General features: G+C 43.2%; 1 long non-coding RNA gene across 2 annotated transcripts in view; it reads left to right on the top strand.

Moving 5' to 3' along the window:
* The first annotated feature begins 5,837 nt into the window (after nucleotides 1–5,837).
* Nucleotides 5,838–20,071, top strand: part of LOC125386240 — a 30,385-nt gene continuing 16,151 nt past the window's right edge. For both annotated transcript variants that reach the window (XR_007226210.1, XR_007226211.1), the window contains exon 1: nucleotides 5,838–9,055. This is a non-coding gene — a long non-coding RNA (uncharacterized LOC125386240). The remainder of the gene's footprint in view (nucleotides 9,056–20,071) is intronic.

Genomic DNA, 20,071 nt, shown 5'->3' with positions numbered 1-20,071 from the left:
AAACGTGAAATTATACGTAGAATAAAGAAGGCCTACGTATGTATCCTGGTAATCTTCCGCCTCCTTCCTCGTGTCCGTCTCCTCCTGCTCGAAACTCGTTAAAGTTCCAACGTATATACCGGACCGTGTTTACGCAGGTATGTAACAACGAACGAGAACAACGTTCGTACATGTATTTACTTATATATATAACTTCAGCTTCGCTTTACGTATCTCGGCTAACGCGGAAAATGCAACTTTCTGCCACTTTCTGCGGGCCAGCTACAGAAATACGTGCCGCTTTAGTGTTACGTTCTCTTTCGAATGCTAATGCGTGTATTGTAAGAAAGCTTGTATAATGGAATAGCTTGGGACGAGCGATGAGTCGAAATGATAAACAACGTAAACGCACGAAAAAAGAAAAAGCGCCTTCCTTTTTCTGGAAAGAAAAATCGTAGGAATCGGGTAAACTAAAGTAGATTCACGTAGCCAGAAACGTTCAACGAGTCGATCGTTTAATATACATCGACGGAAATAATTTTGCTTTTGTTCGTTTCCGTGGAATTATTTGCTTGTATCGAGAGATAACATCGGGAGGAAATAGGGGGCGTGAAGAATCTTACGCGATCTATCCTTCTGTATTTTTCCCACGTGACTTTAAGATGCTACGAGTCGTGTCCTGTTCACCCATTTTCGAAGGACCTTAACCAACCATGAAGCGACTTGCACGCTAGTTATCTTTAATATTACAGACCTGCGATCCACGTCGAAAATCCGTGCTTCCTTTTCGTCTACTTACTTTCCTAGTCTCGTCTTTATCCTGTCCGTATAATTCTATTATACTCAAATTTTACGCTCTGACGTATTATTTTGCTACTCGCTGTATCAGAGACGAAACGGAACTGCTGCGATTATTTTTAGTAGAATAATTTTAAACTCACTTTCGCAGTAAGAAATATCTTCTGGCCCAACTTTCCCGATATTTGTCCCTACAATGAAAATAATATTTTCTAACTCGATTAGGCGATCAACTAAACGATCTAGCGATTTTAAGTGGAAAAGTGTTGCAAAGACGAACAACAGTTCGTACAACAGTTCGGTGATACGTGCATACTTGCATATACGTAGTCGATTGTACGCTTAAACGCACGGATTTACGGGTGTTGAACACCGAACACCGGAAATCCTTGAGTAGTGTTGACGCGTACATCGAGATGACTGCACTAAATACATGCATAATTGTATTGTTACGCGACCCATGTGAGTTACAAGTTGCTTAATACGTATGCGTTGCATCGAATTCGGTCGTTTCGCACGAATTATGACAAAACGGTAATTTACAATCGGGTTATCCAACGATCGAATTGGTAAATTTAACAATTTTTACTTTCTCGATCTGTGAAAGATTCACCCTGATATAACAGAGAATGAGAGAGAAGGAGACAGAGTATAGCAAGACTCGTCCAAGTTATACTTACTGAGAAACTTGATCGCGAACCAACGATATTCTAGTAATCGCGCGAATCTACGAAAGCCGTATATTTTTAACATTAGACTTTCTCAGTAGTCGGAGAAAGAGTCGAGAACGGCTGATCGTCGTCTAGCGTAAATAATTTGAGAGGGCAAGAGTCGGCTAATACCGACGGCAAGGTCTTAGGAACGATAACAGCGCGTATCAGACATCTAAGAATAAAATACGTAAAAGAACGGATTGAAAAATTTGCAACAAAACTGGTTAAAAACCTGACAGGAACTTGAAGCGTCAGAAGACTGAGAAGAACGAAGCCATACGAGTTGCTGGCATGAAAAATAAGGAACTGGAGTGGAAACACTATCGAGTGTTGTCCACACGTACACGATATCTACGCTATTAGGTTTGCTGGTTAGGTTAGGCCTCGATAGAGCCAGTAAATGTAATATAGATATTAAAGAAAAAAATGTTGCCCCTCGGTAAATAAATGACTTTTCTCAAGTGTACTATCGATACTGTCTACCAAGTGTAATATATTAAGCGTAAGTATCTTTATATATTATACACGTTATAACGTAAAAAGTTTCCACGTGTTCGTCGTTCGGTACTGAACATCGAACGTCGTCCAGTACCGACTAATCAGCCGCCGAACACCGTAGACGAAATTTCTTTTATCTGTAAGTTTAATCTGTTGGCAACTGAAATTAAATTGGACGTTCGTCTAATCTTTCTTCTATCTCTCCCTGCGGAAAAATGTTTGAAATTCCAAAGTAAGAAAAAAAGGAAAACGGACAGAGGAGAACACGAATGCAGCTTCGAAGCTACTCTTTGAAAATAAAACGACGAATGCGAAGCCTGGGAAGATGTCGAATGCACGGACTAAGAAAATATTGATTTCCCTCGTTTTATCGAGTTGCGTCTTTGCTGGAAACTAATTCTTTATAAATTTGGATTTTTAGCGGGCTCGAGGTGTAACGAAAGAACGTAGAGCGGTCGGTACCGCGCCATTCTCCCCTAACGTTAGTTTTCTGTTCTATTTATCGCATACGTTTTATAAACTTTTGTTTGCCTGAAAGTCATCGAAACCGTGTTGTTGTTACTCGAGCTCGACCGAAAGTCGTGAATGATCGGCGCGGTAACGTTAAGAGTCAAGGTCATCTGAAAGTCATAAAAATCATGGAGATCGGTATAGTTAGCAGTCAAGGTCGTTTGAATGTCAAAGCGAGGTCAGCCAGATCGTGATTTCTATATAGGACGTATATTAACTGACCAAAACTATCGACCATCTGGAACGTAACGAGTTACCGATCCAAGTAAAAAACAAGTAAAAAGTATCAGAAATTACAATGTTCCGAGCAATCGAATATAGTTTTTGCGCGTTTGAGAGTGGCGACAACAATTTTCTATTAATCGATCGAAAACCAACAATTTTCAGAGTATCGTTGCGAAACCTACGAGATCGGCAAACCTATAAACATACGATAGATGTTGGATATGCTACGACAGACGCCATGGGAATACGCGTAGAACGTAGTAGAGTTGTAGACTATAGAAAGTAGACGAATACGCTGTATATACGCGAAGGATAGACAGATAGGATTCCTTCCATCGAACGTATATACGTACGTACCTACGTATATACGTATGTATGTACGTAAGAAGAGCCGGATACGATAAAGAATTATCATTCAGGTGGGGGGGGGGGGTGCAAACGGCGAGCCCAAACAACTGTTCGGTCTTCTTTATCAGCCCTTAACTCGATAGATGTCACGAATAGCGATACCAATGAGAAAGTTTGAAAAACGGGAATAAAAAATAAAATAACGATGCGCGACCACGCAACTATCGTTATATCGTAACAGATGATTAAAAAACGCATTCTCTGGACCATCCAACAGAGTAGCGTGTATTCGTTTTTTATTTGTATCGACTCGTCTCTATCTATTATATTTCGAATAAATAAACTGCCTCGAATAGAACCGTAGAATTAATTTATAAAAGGCTCGTATTATCTCGTCAGATTGAAATTTTCGATCAAATCAAAGGTCTGGCCGCGGTTTAAATTTTAGTACCTTTATGTTTTATATAGCGAACCGGTGTAGCGAAGTGAACCGGGCTATACGGTAAACCGGTTTATAAATTTTATTCAAAACAGCTCACAATAGAGATACCTATGCGCAAGCGTTTATACAATTTGAAAAATGTCGCAGCAAAACTCATTAATATACGTAGAAGAGTAGAAGAATACAGAATATCGATTTAAATTCTTAAACGTTCTTAAACATACTTGAACGTTTTATAAAATAATACGAATAAATAGCGAGATATCGTTATTATTCGAATACTATTTCGAACGGATTCTTGAAAGCAAATTTATAGAAATATATTTGGATAGAGGTTCGATTTTGGATCGGAAAAGATATACAGATATAGAGATAAAAAGCAGAGTGCAAGGGGGCAGATATCTGCAAGTTATAGATCGACGTGGTAGTCACCGTGGGCATCGTTTTTGCGCGGGAAAGGTATTTTCGTTCTGCGGATCTGCTTTGTTGGTCCGCGTGTTAAAATATCTTTGCACGTTAGAAAGTGTTCGCGGTCGGAAGATATTTTAGGACATGGAAACGTTTCCATGGTGAGGTGAGGTCAACCAAGTCGTACCATAAAGGAGGGATCTACGAGTGATAAAAAGCTCGTAATGCGTTTTAAGCGGGGGAATTTCCGATACCATGATAAATAGCTGACTGGAAATTCGGCAAAACGACCGGGTTATGCGTGCAGCGAAATCTAGTTACCGCGTAAAGCAAAAAGGGAGAGATTCGTCGAACCTCCTTGTTTAAATCTATATTACCTCTGCGAAGAGATATATTAGATAGGCGTGTATATTAGAAAGTGGTAGAACAATTGTCATATCGATCGATTACAGCCGATGATGCGACTCGTAAGTACCACGATATCTAAGAAGATACGTTTCATCGCATTTCGATGAAAATTAACCACGTCGAAAAGAAACTCGATTAATTCGATCGACTGGAAAGTGCAATTTTTACGCGCTTGATAAAACAAACTCGAAAGATAACGAGACAACTATAGCGCTACGCGTTGTGAGAGCTATACTCTGTGCGATTGATAAATCTGTGGCGAATAGATTGTGTCGAGCCTAAGCCAAGTACAAGCGAAGAGATGGGAAAAACACGTTGATTCTTTTACCTTCGAACGTGAAAATCGTATACAGCTGTCCTCGACTAAGCCTTCGAAATGATCCGACGCGAAAACAAGCCGACCGGCACAGATGTGCGATCGCAAACTGAAATGCACGTGGAAAAATAAAGCCTGACTCATACTCGATATTCAGACGCGAATCCTATAAAACGAACAATCGTAATGGCGCGTTCGAAAAGTTTTCGCGCGTTGAGGTTTCCGCTGAACGTTTTGTAAATAATCACTCGTTATACGCTGCGCGCGTAGTATGGGAACGATGTTGTAAGAAGACGGAGTACGATTAACTTTTTCTTTTTCAAAGTTTTAAGTCGCATCGACTTACGGCTAATTTTATATTCGATGGAAACAATCGCTTCTAACTACGCCGAATTCGAAACGAGCCAGCCAGAGATTAAATATTTTCCTACATTTTACCAAAGTACGAACGATATCTGTTTTCATTTTCATTCGCTTTCCGTCTATCTAATACACGCTATAAACGTTATACCGTTGAGCATCGTAGATTACCCTCTGCGCGAAATAAAATTTCCAAACAGTTGAATTTAGTTTCGTGCAAAATATACGACGCCGTCGTAATTTAGACATATATATTGTCACCGTGTATATCGTTATATCGTTTAGCGCGATAACATAATTCGGTAGATAATATTAAGGAAAAACGGATGGCTGAAGAAAACGATCGTCGTTCTTGGTAAATTTAAACAGATGTTCGGTGAAACGATTCTCTCTGTAAATACGTGCTACGTGTTTTGAAGATGATTTTTTTGTAATCCATCGAGAGATAATGCATCTCTGGTATACGCAACATTTCAAAGGGCGATCGTCTTTATCGGAGAAACGGCATTATCGCGGCCTCGATGTTTGTCGTGGACGATACACAAGTTTTCAGGCGGATTGGAACACATCTACTTTAAAAATTCCTCCAGCTAGTGCTATGCTACCGCCGATACGTAGTACTTAAGTACTCGAGTACCTACCACCAGTGTTTATTTCTTTCTTTTTTTCTTCCCCCATCTAGCGCGAACTTCTTTACCATTCGTAATAGTGAAATGAACATGCAGAATGCGTCGCAATAACTTAAGAAAATGTTAGCTAGTCCTGGTTGATAATTCAGAAAAATCACGTATATATGCTATAATATATATAGAGTATAAGTTTGTTTCGGAGCACCCGATATATACACCCATCTACTAGCCATAATTCGTACAATTTCGAATTTTTCGAGATCGGCGCCAGATTCCACGTGAATTCTGCAGATACGAATTAATTCGACGTACATGCGATTAAGGTGGTTAATTAATGGAAGATCGTCGACGCGGTGAGGGCAACAGGTCTGTAGAGTTGGCAACGTCGCTACCGTTAAAATGTAAACAACTCGGCGTAGTACAGCCTGCGAGAAAATTTTAAAGGTTGCCAGAAGATATACTCGAACGCAAAACCTTCGGCCTTGCGTTCGAGCTCGAATCTTCTATTCGATCTCTGTTACTCTTAACTCGTAAACGAGACGGTCCTCGAGATTTTCTACCCGATTATCTTTCTATTCGTCATTGACGAACGTTGCACGAAAAACTAGAGTGTTAAACTCGCAATTTTAATGTTAAAAACAATTTTTTCGACGATCGTTTCGTTTGTTTGTAATTACGACGAGAAACGTTCAACGAACGAACGAACGAACATGGACGAAACTTGAACACTAACATTTCAAGATCCACGATAAATACCTTAGTTATTAACTTTGAGAAAATCTTACTCTTGCGAGTAATCGTTTCATCCGGAAAAATTGCGAAATTGAAAATAAAAAGGAGGTGACTGTGGTTTCGGCGTCGGAGAAGGTGGTGTCGGAGCAGCCAGGAGAAGCAGGATTCGCGACCCGACGCGACGCGACGATACGCGTTGAAAATTTCCGTCACGAGGGTCGCCATTGTTTTGTACAGCAAACTCGTATGTTTATCTCGGGAATTGCCGCGCGTCAGAGAAAGAAGGCAACACGATAATAAGGGGTTTTTTGGACAGCCTTGGAGAGAAGAGCGAAGAACAGCCGACGAAGAGAAGGAAAGGAGAGGAAGGCGAAGGAAAACAAAGAAAGACGGGAGGAGATCGTTGGTGGAGCTGCTTCGTAGCTTGGGTCCTGGGGCGAGGAAGAGAGGAAGACAGAGAGTGGACGAGCAGGTCCTTAGATCCCTTGAAAAATGAATCTCCCACAGATTCAGGGTTATACCCGGCCCGACCGTCCACCAAAAACGATCCCTAACCTGCGTCAAAACTTTAAGGGAGCAAATTTTACTTTTGTAAATGGATACTTTGACCGATACCGATCTACTAAATATGACGTGTAGCTTTTAAGGTTGCACTCTCGACAATGAAAACCGATCCCTTGAAACGAACGTTTCGTCGTTGTCATCGTCGTCGTAGTCGTCGCCGTCGTCGTTGAAGCGATTTTCCTCTCCAAGTATGCACGTATTTCGGTGTGGAGATAAAAGTATACGTTGTATCGATAAGTAAGTACATAGTTCAAACGGCATACGCAATTTTTTCGCCACGATGCAGAGCTCCGATGAAACATTTACTAGACGTGTTATAAAGCTATATCTCCGTTCTACTATTTCGTATGCCGTAGTTAGAACCAAATTGCAAATCGAAATATGATACAACGAAAAGGATATAATTCCTGAAACGATGTTTGCGGTGTAAATGGACTCTGATACCTATCTAAAACGCAAGGTTTAGCTTTTAACTTATCCATCGGTGGTAATAATATAATTTTCCAAGGTTCTAGTTTCCAGAAAATTCGATATTTTTTCGAAGCTTTCGGTGTCATATACGATGCAATTTGTATATTTACAATTACACGAGAAAAGTTCCGATATTTGAATTTTTATCGAAACAATTATTTCGATCTTGTCTTGTCAAATCTTGTTTTTTTTTTTCTTCTTCTTCTTCTTTCTTCATACGATAGAGACAAATAAATTTTCTATGATAAATCTTAAAATACATAATTTCTTCTTACAAGAAATAGTTTCTACGCAAGCTGATCGACTCGTTCGAGAGGAAATACATAATACCGATACCGAAGTAATTGAAATATGAAACGGAAAATTTATACAGTTTCGTCAAGCCGCTAACTCAGCGTGTTATAATTAAACTTGGCAACACGAGTGTGCGAATCGAACGTTCATAATGTTATCAAAGTTTCGTAGATGCAGACTTACGAGCGAAGAAACAAGTTTTTCGTGACACACATACCCATGAATGATGTAACGTAATTGCAACGATGAAGCAATTCCGTAAATATACCAGCCAGTTTTGGAATTCTACGGCACGCGTTTTTTTCTTTTTCAAATAATTCGTACGCCTCCGATCGCAGGAAAAGAAAAAATAAAGAGTAGAAGAATCAAAGACGTGAATTTTATATCGGACCGATGATAAGTCACACATTGTGCGAATAATATACGTATGTAGATGTACTACTGCTCGAAAGTTTCGCATCATTTATTCGGCGAGATGATAACTTGGATTTTTTAATGGTACGAAAGTGCGAAATGAAAATACGAAAGTATATCGTAAGACAATTTGATAGATTCGACGTAAAAATTAGTAAACGGTACCTATCTGATATCGGAGTGAGAGAAATATTCGTTCCTGACGGAAACGTATTATTACGATAACAGGGATTAAACTTTTCAGTCTTTTCAGTTTTAGAAAAGCTGAGAAATTACTAGTCATGGAAGTGTTAGGAATTTCAACGCGACCAACGCAGCACGTTTAAAACATCGACGAATCGCGAAGAGGAAATTCCCTCCGCCATTTCCGGCGCGACAAACCGCAACTCAACGAAAAACGAACAAATTGTTAAGCAGCGTGGAAAAATATTCGCGATAATTGGCTGGCCCGTTCACGCTGCTCCATTCTTACGAAACGTTGCCAGCAATTAAACGCGTCGCGTCGACTCAATCAGGAAAATCCATTATCGCGCGCGACGCTTGACGGATCTCTCTCTCTCTCTCTCTCTCTCTCTCCCTTATTGCCGATATTGTACGCGATAAAACAAGCGAGGTAAACGTGGCTACGTTCGTCCCATTCCCCTCGTCCATCCAAGTACCAAGCCTCCGAGAACGCGACTCATTCGTACTCGGCCTCTGTGTATGGTGTATGGAGCCACTGCGTGGCTAGAGCGACAATTACTAACCTGGGTCAATGAAAGAGGAAAGAATACTATGTAGTTGGCTCAACGACGCGTAAAATGTACGCAAAAAGTGGCGCTACCGGACCTCGATTCCCTTTCTTCGCCATTTAACGGTATTAACGTCCGTTGATTTTTTTCGCCGGCAAATCTAGTGGAAGTTTGGAAGACGGATTCGATGAAATTTGAGACGGGCCGATAAGGAGGTAAGAGAAACCGCGCGGTTAGTTCGAACGAACCTGCGATTATTACTACCGAGTAAGCGGATACGTTTGCCCGTTCGGTTACATTTTCGCGAGCTAACAAAACATTTCGGTGCGGTTACGTGCGCTGCAACTGGTTTTTAAATCTACGATTACTGACCTAAACCAACGAAAGCAGAGGGAGGCGAGGGCGAGAAACAGCCGGCTCGGTGATACGATTGCGTGAATTTGCTTAACTAATGACATCGCTAACGTTTACCGTGCAATCGCGGCTCGTTATCGTGAATGCGTGGTGCCAACTTTTGCCACTCGGTACGCGCGAACGCGTTACCGCGATAACGTCCTTTCTGGACGAGAATTCGACGGTCGAACGAGTAAGCGTATAGCGTAACCGAGTTTTTACTCGGACCAAACTATGACAGATATTTGGGGGATGAATCGCCGCGATTGCAACTCTTCGAGGAAATTTCCAGCGCCGGCGATTCACCGATCGATCTTTCTTACTTAGAAATAGGAATACTTGTTATTTAGAGATAAGGAACACCGGACGTAGTTTCGGTGTTGGTTCGAATACGAGTAAATTATAGGTGTATAATATATGTATGACCTATGATCCAGCGAGGATACGTACCGGTTCTATTCCCCCTTGATAGCGCGATCCTAACACACAGAGAGCATGCGTTCGTCACCGCGCGACGGTATCCGGGACTATACTTCGCCTTGGACCGTCGTAAATCTAATCTGATTTCAAACTTGAAACTCGTTGTGATTTAGAGTTTCGCAGATGTATCGCGCTACGTCAAGCGCGGTCCAAATCGATTAAGAAAACAGTGACCTTCGAACAAGAAATTGCTTAAGTTCAAGAACGGTATTTTTTAACTCTGTTTGTAGAGCATTGTCAAACGAACGAAACACGTTTTCTTCTTCGAGACGAAGTTTAGCCATATAGGATGGCCATTGTTTCACGGTTGGTAGGATAATTATTCATATGTATGTTATGTATATGTATCGACGCTTGTATCCTTCTGCTTCGAGTGCCTTGCAAACGTAATTTTGGCGGTAGCTGTACCGCTTCTATCGTACTGCTGTTGCAGAGAAATTGATATAACTTTACGCACACAATCTCTTAACGTATATACATATACATACGTACGTCACACGAAGCTTGTTCCTCGAGTGTCTGACTCGACTCGACTCGACTCGATTCGACTCGACTCGCTCGACGATCCGAGTAAGAGGGAAATCGGTCGAGCAAAATGGAAGGGAAAAGGAGAAACGTTCGAGGATCGTGGTTGGAAAGGAGACGGATGCGTTCGAGCAAAGTGGAAGAAAGAAAACAGGCTGGAAGAGGAGTCACAGAGCGAGAGGAAGACGCTTGTCGAGCTACCGCGGATAGAGAGAGACGCGCGATCGGGTCGCGTCTAAAAGAGCGAGAGTAGAATAAAAACACGCGTTCAGAAGGCGAGGGAGAGAGAGAAAAAGACGGATCGAAAGAGAGAATGCACGGAGACTGGGTTCGATGAAACGAGAAAGAGAGAGAGAGAGAGAGAGAGAGAGAGAGAGGGAGAAAGAACGCTATATAAATCATGAGACGAGAGAGAAGGAAACGCATTTAGTATAGAAGGAGAGAGAAAGGACTTCCGAAGGCTGCGGTGAGCGACTCCGGCATGGCAGTTAGAACGGGAGAGGAACGGAGAAAAGATACGATAGTCACGTTGGGTTTCATCGAAAGGACAGAGAACGGAGAAGCGTTCAAGGGCGTGATAAGGAGACGCCGATCGAGCGAATGCGCGGGAAAGAAAGAGAACGAGAACGAATGGATTATGGGAATAGAGAGGAAAGGAGATAAGAGAGTCGAGGGGAGTCGTACGATGGGGCGAGAGAGAGAGAGAGAGAGAGAGAGAGAGAGAGAGAAGAGAGACGCTAAGAGGTGGAAAAGGATGGACGCGTAGGGGGAAATGTAATGGCGGAAGGGAGAGAGGGAGAGAAGGAACGGTGGCGTGAGCGAATAAGGGAGAAAATAAAAGGACGCGGGAGGTAGAACGAAAAGGAGCGCGTAAGAGAACGAGAAGGAAAATGAGAGAGGGCAACGTCGAAAACGAAGGAGGAGGAAGTGACTAATTGACGGAGTGGAGGAAAGCCGGCGGTGGTGCGAGAGGGAGCGGCAGGTCCGGGGGAACGTTCGACGATGAAAGACGAAGAGGGAAAGTGGCTTCGAGCCCCGAGACATCTTGGGGAAGATTTTTTATCCCTTCAAGGTCAGACCTTCGGTATGGCCGCTGCTGGACCACAGCTCTCGCCTTGTCGAAGTAACGAGAGTTAGAGTTAACAGTATCGAACGTCCGACGAGGTAACGTCCTGCCCGTTTTATTTATAATCATCATGTAGTTATCAGTTTCGTTTTCGACTCGCGACGGGCTCGTAAATTTCTGCGCACCGGACGTTACGTAACAACGAAATAAAAGAAGATGAAATAAAATGGACGCGGAAAATGAAACGGCACTGCGATGGTTTGCCAGGCGGATCGGTAAATCCGCGAGAGGAAGCGTCGACCGTTAGTTTAGCACGAACGCGACCCACGAATATCGACTATGAATATCGAATGAAGCATGAAAGCGACGAGACGGCGATTCGTCGTGGTCGTCGCATCGCCGTCTCGTTTTCTCCGGTGTTCGTGTTTCCCGATCCTGGTCGTATTTCTTGGTACGATGCGCGTGCACGCGCGCCGATTCCCCCTTTCCCTGCTGGGCGGCTATACACGCTGTAAAAGAAACGACGACGATAGGTACTTGATAAAATTTCTCTTCCGGCACAAGGCACAAGTACAAGCAGGCGCGTTAAAGGCAGGGCCACGCGTGTATACCGTTGCGATCGCATTACGCTATCGCACCGTTCAATTCGCCAGCGTGCAGACGCCCCCTTAAAAAAATATTCGCCAGCCTTTCGAGTATTGTTCGTACACGGTTCGCGAATTAACGGTAGTTTATGTTGCTACCTGAATCCCAACAAAGACAGAGGACCACCTTCGCGCGTGAAACTTTATCGAAATGGAACGGATATTTACCATTCTCTTAGTCTCGTTCTCTCGTTCCTCGATATCGATCCAACGATAGCGTGTCCCGCCTTCGGAAATTAAAACTTCAACGCGTAAAGTATCTGCAAATTAAATTCATAAAACAAGCGTCAACGTTTCCCCTTGCCGTTTAACGTAGTATCCACGTTATCGCTATTAGGCGATAGGCTATTAGATGTAGTTTACGGGTTCGATGGTGTACGGGTATCGTACACGTACGTTTCCCATTGAAAGTAAAAAAGACCAGGACTTTGAGTTTCGTAGGAGTCGAGGTGAAAATAATTTCGGTCGATAACTACGTATTACGTATCGGGTCGTGTTATCTCGCGTATGGTAATTCGCGACTCTTAAAAATTCAATAAGCATTTTAATTCGCTTTCCAAGAATGTGACAGCGGTTATGATTCGCGTCGATCCGACAATTAGTATGGTATACCGTTTCCTGGTTGGTCGATGAGCAACGTCGTCTTTCGTCGGGGGTCCGTCTACCAAGGAGTCACGATGACCAAATGACAAAAGCCGGGCTCGCGTACAGAAATACGATACGAATATAAGAGGAAATTCGTTATCGAAGAATGCAAACAAGAATACAGCTGCCATAGGACCGGCAGTTTGGTCAGAGCGGCTGACTTCGAACCACTATCTACGCGTTGGCGTAACAAGTGGCGGAAGCGAAATGGCCGATCCGGGTAGCGTTTTATGATTTAACCCACTTGTACGAAGGTCAAAGTCGAAATTAGAAACTCCTACGATCGTTTCCGACTTTCGTTCGTTGTCGTGATCGTCGGCCGGTAGAATTGGTGGCGGAGAAAGTGTTTGGTCGACGGAGAAAGGAGCAGAGAACGGAATGAAACGAGAAGAAAGGGAGCAAGGTTGATGGGAGAAGGGAGATGCGGTGTCGGAGGTGAAGGAAAGATGAATTTGTTCGTTGGATCGTAAGAAACTCGGGTGAAGGGGTGTGAACGGAGGAGTATAGGACGCGGTAAGAGGAGGGATAGAGAGGGCGGCGATAGTTTGATGCGCGAACGATGCCGCATCGGAGAGCTCCCGTACAAGCGGGAGACATCGACGGCCGAAAAAGGGGACCGGTTCCTTGCCTGTTCTTCGACCGTAATCCACTGTCCGAGGGAGGTAATTTCGAATTTTGTAAAAAAATCTCCTAACGGGTCTTCTTACCTGATCCCCGGCTATGATCCGTCGCAAGGGTAAACGTAAATTCCGAGTTTTTAGTCGATCGGTCGGTTTTTTCTTTTCTTTTTTTTTTTTTTTTGTTCCGTCTCTAAATAATATCTCGTCTCGTTATTAAATTATTACCTGGGGTGATTATCGGGCTGCCGAGTCTGCCCACCATCGAAACGTTGGTATCTCGATAGTTTTTATTTTTATACGCGGTTATTTACGGCCAAACATATCGCGTAAACTTATCCTATCTTGTCAAAGATCTTTTAATATTTGGGAATCGAGTCGAACGTCGATCGAACGTAGATTTCTCGTGATAAGGAAATTCTAATATCCCGTGATGTTAAAAGTATATTTGTATAAAAGGATATTAGTAAATTACACGTTTTCTATGGTAACGATCATGTTACATCGTGCAATTACGCGGCGTTAATTCCTCCAACGAAACAAGCTATTCGTAACGTTATGTTAACGGTCTAACGTCTCTCGGTGTACCTTTTCGTTTCAATTAATTGCCTTTAAATGCAACTAAACTGACCTCGTGATATCAACGGTTAAATAAACCATGCGATATCCAACGACGGTTAATACGTTTAACTTTACGTAATATAAAAGGCTAAGCACAGTTGCTCCCAACTCTATGTATAACTGTATTTCGATTATTCGTTTGTGCCTATTTCGAGCCGAAATTTCGAGTAAAAGTCAAAAGTCGAGTAAAAGTTACGCGGCAGCGCATCGACCAAAAATCGGCGAAATTCGACCAAATAGCTCTTCGATCACGCTTGCCTAACAGATTCTCCATCGCACGGCCCAAACTCGAAACGTCGATCCAGCTCGGAACCTTCGGCCGTCATTTTTCAACGAAGCATCGACTTATCCCGCCATCGAAAGTACGCCTCTTGCTGCCACGAAGATAAAAACTCCAAAAACTCGCTTAGTCGGTTTTAAAGTCCTTCTACTCTTCTTATATCGTACGGCGCTGCTCAATTTTACTCCGAAACGCAACGTTTTCGAATTCTTGGCTCGATCCCTAACTACGTTTTATCGTCGCTAATCTTCGGATAGCAACGTGAAAAATATTTACCTGCGAGAAGAAGGTAATCGATCGACCTAATCTGATCGCGGCAAACGTAACGCAACGCAACGGAATGCAAGGAAAAGATCGATTTTGTCGTTGTTTGCGAGCGGCGTAATCGACCCGATGAAAATGCCATTACATCGGTGCGCGCAACGCCACGTCGGTATCGAGAGCTCTTCCAGCTGAAATCAACACGAATGGCCGCCCGCTTATCTGCAGTTTATTTTTACGCTTTTTTTTTTTTTTATCTTATCCCAACTAATATTTCTCCTGGTTGTGTTTGACGATGATTGATAAAGACGGGAGCTGTTACACTGGTGAGCTGGCCGATGCGCGCGACGCAACGATCGAGCGTGCAAGAGCGGTGGTTCGTGGTTCCGAGGCGAAGCGAAGATGCGACGAGGTCCGCGAGCGCTGGCCAACGATCTATAAATATTCCCATGTTCGATACAATCGGCTGGCTAAACAAGATAAAAAAGACGCGAACGGGAAGGCATGGAAGATTTTCTGTTTCAGTTTTTCTTATTATCATTCGCATGGACGAGAAATCGCGCATCCACGCTCTCTTATCGTTTGGGGCATTCGTCGGATCGTTCCATTGTCCTTCTCTGCTCGTTGAACGACGAGTTTTTTTATGCGAATTTTTATGGATTTATAGGAAATCTGAAAAAATCTGTGCAAAGTTGCATAGAATTCGTAGAATATGTGAAACATATAAAATACCCAAAGAACGGTGCTCCCTATAACACTCGGTAGATAAAACATTTTCCTGTAGAGATTTTACTTAATTAAAAAATTATATTCTCAAGAATATGGATCTACGGAAAAATCCGCTGTCTGACGATGAATCGCATACCTAGATCGTGAAAAGTTTCAATTCTGCACAGATACTGAACGCGCTTTCTTGTAAGTTCGATGTTTAATCAATGACGATCTAACGATCCTGTTTCGTTCGACGATACGACATCTAGTTTTTTTTTTTTTTTTTTGTCGTATAACGATACACAAACAGAGCGGTAAATTTCCACAGCATCGTTTTCTTATAGCATAGTATAGTATAGTATGGTAAAAAAGCCTAGCGCACCGAGTACGACGAAGACTCGGCAGACGATAAACCGTCTGGGAGAAATTCGAGAGGATAGAGCCATACGCAGGTACGAGCGATCGAATCGGATCTTTACACCCCTGCGGTTCCAGATCTTTCGATTCTTAGCCGACTCTCCATTTATTTCCCCTACCGGTAACATTCAACGACAAATGTTTCGTAGTGTCTGTCGACCACGATTTCCACCATGCGTATAAATAACTACGTTGGGGTACGCGTGTATATCGTATATCGTATATTCACAGGGGTGCAGGTTGTTCAGGTACACAGGTGTCGCATGAAACCGGTAGATGACGATTTCGAGGATTACGCGCAAATTGTACAGGTGAAGTCGCACGATTTCCTCTGACGTGATTTTAGTTTGAAATATTTCTTTTCTTTTCTTTTTTTTTTTTTTTCTTTTTTGCAGCTTTCAAGATATCGATAAAAATATCTCGTTGCCTTTTCCTCGTTGTATCGTTTATATTATCGTCGCTTATAGTTTAACCAGTACTCGATAATGCGTACCATCTTCTGTACTATTTTTATTTCGCATCGTTACGTTTCTACGTTTGTGCAAGCTATTTAACTAAAAACGTTTAACATAATCGAGAAAACGTAGAAACATAGTCACTAAGAATAGGATACGTTGACAACGAATGATCGCATGAAAATGACCTTATTTTCGGTTCATGAATCATTCATCCAAATCGTTCATCATCGAAAGGTGTTGTTTATCTTGCATGGTCACGTACGTATTACGTACATATTCGTCGTTTAGTTTATAATTCATGTGTTTTTTCAAGGACTGCGGTTTAAAAATGCGCGTGGGAAATTAACACCGTTATTTAAAAGCGAGACTAAGAAACTGTTGCGATATTATTTAAAGAAAAGTGAAAACGATGGGCGAAATCGACGATGGATAGACGGATAGAAGCAGGGGAAGAAAGATTCTCGAGTTTCACGATTTCTACGATCGAAAGACGCTTCACCCCTACGGTATTGCGACCGTTGGCCTGTCTCCCCCTGCCAACCCCGTGGCGAGGACATTCATACATTTTATAACGCAGGTCGCTTTTACCCCCGGGGATAAATAAACACACACGCACGGATGTATAATGGAGGAACAGGTCGAGCACACAGGTGTCTGGAAGGGACCAGAAAGGCCACGGATGGATGTTACGTGCGTCATCGTTGATGCGTGTATGCCTTGAAAATGGGACTTCTGGTGTCCGACCCCCTACACGACTCTCCTTTTTTAAGGGATCCGACAAACGTGAACAGAGGCTAGACGTATGTATGCGCGTGTATCGTCCTATCTCCTTTCTCGTCCAAGTTTCCCCTTCTGTACCGTTTCTTTTTTTTTTTTTTCGCTTTCTCGTTTTCAATTCCTTCTACACCGCCGCACCCCCATCCACCGGGCCCGAAATGGCGCAGGTGCTGCCTCCTATAAAATCCTACTAAGGTCGGTATACAGTGGCGTGGATATCATATTAATCGAGAGCGACTAATTTCCTTCGTAGAAGACTAGGATCGAGGACGACACAGAGTCGCGGAGTAACAACGATATTTTCTAATTAAATGGTCGGTGCTTCTTAAAGGGTAATTTTCTTGAACCATGTTATCGAGCGTTCGGATTCGTGTTCGGTAACGTTCGAGGTATCCGTGTTCTACGAGCAGGTCTATTCGTCGAATGTGATCCTCGAATTTACATACCGCGCCCAGAACCTTGACGAGGAGAGGAATATTACCACGGTGCGTGTCGATCACGATCCACGCCCATGCCACGTCTCGTAGTCGAACGTCCTTAGGGATGCGACGCACATGTATAGCGGTACGCCGCACGTTTGGAAAAGTATTGACCAAATCTCGTCCTCGTAGCTCGGCTTTCCATCTCTGTCCGATTTTTGAAATTCTGATCTCACGAGTAAGGCCTACGGGATATTCGTAAGAACGTAGAACTCTCCGTAAAAATCGATTCACCGACGTCCGTATACCGGAATGATCGAAGAAACAAAGATCGATATATAAAGAAAAGAGGAGGGATTTGGCGCGGACGTGGATCGATGCGGTGGCTTTCAAAAGATTCCAAGGCTGGGGCGTCTTTCCCACGACCACAACGAACCCCGAGCGACCGTTGAAGGAGCTGCAACGTGTACGGGGGTGGGCAAGTCTGTTTTCACATGTGGCTCGCGAAAAAAAGGCCGTCGGAAGGCCGTTATGGGGTCACGGGTCGACTTATGGCGCTGGCTGACTTATGGTACTCTTGCCGTATGCATGGTCTTTGTCTCTCCAGTTAGACGCGGTATAGACCCGGTCGGTTTTTCTTACAATATTTGAGAACGGATTCCATGGAAAAGGACTTCGTCTTCGGTGTAAACGAGCCATTACCGTCTAGGGTATAGGTATGCAGCTAACGAGAGTTTGACCCAAGGAACAAAAAAGATATCGATTACGAAAGTGAAATTTCCTTCGAATATTAGCTCGATACGAAAGAACGGTTTTCGTATTAAACGCACGACCGCCAAACGTACAAACTACGATTTGCGAAACGCCGCTTGAAAGGTGATCGCGAGATGGAGGAAATCGAGTTAAATCCCAGTTAGCGCGTATTAGACGCAGCCCGTTGCTTCGACGTCGCGCATTGAAAAAGCAATCGATTATAAAATTACCGGTCTTTCCTTTCTTGTTGGCTCGATGAAACAGAAGTGGCACAGCGTAACGGCTGTTACGATTCACGGGCGAAACGCCGGTGATGGTAATTGCGATCGAGCGATCGATCCGGCAACGGATAATGCCACGTTCACGATGGTATTCGATAAAGATCTCGTTAAAGGAGCGTGAAATTAGCGGTGAAACAAGCGAGATCGTCGTGGCCGTGTCGTTGGCAGATGTCTAGGCCTGTATAATCATAATCGAGCCGCAGGATTTTAACCCGATCGGTGTTTCCTTGTTGGGGGAACGTGCGGACGCTTTATCAATACGAGAAAGTGATTCGCGGCCGATACGACGAGACGATGATGGCTGGCATCGGTTCTTACTGAAATTCAATTACACGATCGGGGCAACTTGGCAGATTAACATCGGCGATTCTCTTCTTTCGTTCTCGTTTTTTAAAATGTATTTTCGGGATCGGCAAGGATTTGTACTTCGTGCGTTTAACGTGGTCGCGATCTTATCATTATCTTTATAAGCGTTTCAATTTCTTGATCAAATAGCGCAGCAACGAGAAAACGTGGCTCGAACGAGATCGGGCACGTAAAACAGAGGCTTATGCCCAACCCGTTTTCGCCTGGAGAACTCAATTTCTGTTTAAATTATATAGGGTTATCGCGATATTTTTACAAGCGTTAATTTCCCGTGCTTTTAGGATACGATTATAGAAGAGAACGACGAAAAGAAAAAAGTAAAAGAAAGAGGAAGCTAATATTTCGAAGCGACAGAAACTATTGGCATAGAATGCATTATTCATACACGATTATCGCGTAAATCGTCGGTGGATAATCGGTGGTGGTTTCCTCCCAGGAACGTAGTTCTTCCTCCCGCAAATCGTATCGGGAGGCGTGACAAACGCCAAACATTTCTTCCGCAATTTCCTGGCACCGGCAAATCGCGCGTCGCACGGCCATACTCGCGACTAATGAAACCAGACTTACGTAACGAATAATCTAGCAGCTCGGGCTATTAATTACCGGTGTGATTTTCTACCATCGCCAGTAGCAATTTTCATCAGGCGGCTCTATATTTCCTTTCAGCCCCACCATTTTATCGTTTCTCCTATTCTTTCTATCCTTAGCGCGTCCATGCGCGTCCCCTTCTTTTCGCCAAAGTTTCTTCTTCGATCTTCTTCGTTCATTTATCGCCATTTATTTCGGCTAAAATTTATTTCGCGGTTCTTCTAATAGACCGAAGAATTGCGGAGAAGAACGAAACATGGTTATTTCGTTTAACGCTCGGCCGTGCGTAAAAGTTTTCGTATAGAGGCTACTATCCCTACTTACTCTTCCATATATTCACATATACGTATATACTATGTACCATTAAAAATAGATACGTAATGACGTTAGATTCTTTTTTATCGCGATGAACTTTTGTTTACTTAATAAAAAATGAAACAGGTTCTACCGCTTTTAATAATTGTTTTACGCAACTAAAATTCGAACGCAAAGAAAGAAAAATCGACCGAATAACAGCAACGTGAATGCAGAACGTGTTTTCGTGCCAGCAATACGTCGTCACCTTGTTTCACATTATTCCACATTTCCTCGTTTAACCTAAATACGAAGCGCATAAGTAGTATCGTATAAAATCGTCGATGTTTTGTTTTTCTACTCCAAATTCGACGTGCGTATTTGACTTTTCAAGCAGCGAAAGTCTGACCGATGATTCTCTGACCCCTCATCAAGAAACTGCTTTTAAAGAGTGGCAGCACGCCACGCCACACCACGCCACACCGCTCCACACCGCGCCACACCGCGCCACACCGCGCCACACCGCGCCACGCCACGCCACGCCACACCACGCTACGCCACGCCACGCTACGCCATGCCACGCTACGCCATTCTACGCCACGCCGATACGGTCGCCAGGAATAATTTTATTGTAA

The sequence above is a fragment of the Bombus terrestris genome, chromosome 13, assembly GCF_910591885.1.
Source record: "Bombus terrestris chromosome 13, iyBomTerr1.2, whole genome shotgun sequence".
Classification (NCBI taxonomy): Eukaryota; Metazoa; Arthropoda; class Insecta; order Hymenoptera; family Apidae; genus Bombus; species Bombus terrestris.
The sequence above is the reverse complement of the archived record's forward strand: the minus strand, read 5'-3'. Positions and strand labels throughout refer to the sequence as shown.